This window comes from Condylura cristata, unplaced genomic scaffold (assembly GCF_000260355.1).
Source record: "Condylura cristata isolate star-nosed mole 26May11 unplaced genomic scaffold, ConCri1.0 scaffold00030, whole genome shotgun sequence".
NCBI classification, from domain to species: Eukaryota; Metazoa; Chordata; class Mammalia; order Eulipotyphla; family Talpidae; genus Condylura; species Condylura cristata.
In genome coordinates, this window is record NW_004567131.1 from 880,950 (window position 1) to 882,382 (window position 1,433).

The window sequence follows — 1,433 nt, forward strand, 5'->3', positions numbered from 1 at the left end:
ATGAAATAGGAAGAACTATGGACAAGGTAAAAGAATTCAAGAGCCGACTACTGAGGAAAGGAGACACAAGGTAGTATACAGGAGAGATTCAGATGAAGAATAGGGGCATCCAGGGCCTCAACCAGATTTCAAAAAGCCCATTAAGATAAGTACCTTGGGGCAAAGTGGGTTAAAACAGCATTAAGAAGCTAAAGTCACTTCCACATGAGTTCTATCCCTGCCCCAGAGGTGACCCACATGGTGCCACAGACCTCTCCTGGCCTCCTATCCCTGCCCCAGAGGTGACCCTTATGGTGCCACAGACCTGCCCTGGCCACGCGCTGCTCCCCTCAGCAGTGTTCTTCATCAGTTGGCCTGTCCTGCTCCCCACTCTCTCTCTGTGAAGCCTCTCACTGCCCCTGCGCCTCTGGCCTGTACCTTTTTAAAAAGATTTATTTAAAGTGGTGCTTTAACCTGTTGTGCCACTAGGGAGAGCCCAATTTTTTTTTTTTTTTTTAGGAAAGATAACTCCCTTGGAGCCCCAGGTAACACTCAATGTGGGGGACCATCATGATTGATTTCCTGGTAGACACTGTTTTGAACTCTAAACTGGTTAAAGTGAGTTAAACATATGTTACCAGTTATAGGTATTACAAGAAGGCCACAACAGAAAGTCTTCTTGCAACCTCTGGAGTGCGAGCTGGGTACCACTCAGCTCCAGCACAGCTTCCTGTACATGGAAGAGTTATTCCTCTATTTGGTTGTGACCTTTTGAGTAAGCTGAATGCACAAACTATGTTCTCACCTCAAGATCAGAGACTTCACCTAAAGATGCCTCTAGAACATGCTCTGTGGTTCCACGTTACTCAGAATGTTCCACCAAAAGATGAAGTGTTACCTTCAGAAATTGTTGAAAGAGTTAAGTAAATGGATATGGGCTGATGGGACCCCAAAATGTACAAAAAATACAAAGTCTGTAAAAATAGAGGTGATACCATATACAAAAATCAACTGGAAGTGGATTAAAGACCTAGACATAAGAATGGAAACCACAAAATATCTGGAACCATAAAATACTTGGGTGAAACTACAATGACATACACTTCAGCGACATCTTTGAAGATACAGCACCCAATGCAACAATAGTGAAGGCAATAATAAATAGATGGGACTACATCAAGTTAAAGAGCTTCTGCACAGTAAAGGAGACATTACAAAAACAGACTGATTTTCCACTGATTGGGAAAAATTTTTCTCACACAAAACTAGCAACAACGGATTGATGACAAGATATACATAGAATTGATGAAACTCAACAAAAATAAACAACCCCATCAAAAAATGGGTAGACCTAGTAAGACACTTCTCCAAAGAGGCAATGCAGGTGGCCAACAAGCATATGGAAAAAAGTTCAACATCACTCGTAATAAGAGAGATGCAAATTAAAACCACAA

General features: G+C 41.9%; 1 protein-coding gene and 1 pseudogene across 1 annotated transcript in view; one reads left to right on the forward strand and one right to left on the reverse strand.

Annotated features, from left to right (window-relative positions):
- Positions 1-1,433, reverse strand: part of SLC35F3 (solute carrier family 35, member F3) — a 352,675-nt gene that overhangs the window by 108,134 nt on the left and 243,108 nt on the right. The gene's annotated exons all lie outside the window — the stretch shown is intronic.
- Positions 550-1,433, forward strand: part of LOC105854226 — a 5,593-nt pseudogene continuing 4,709 nt past the window's right edge.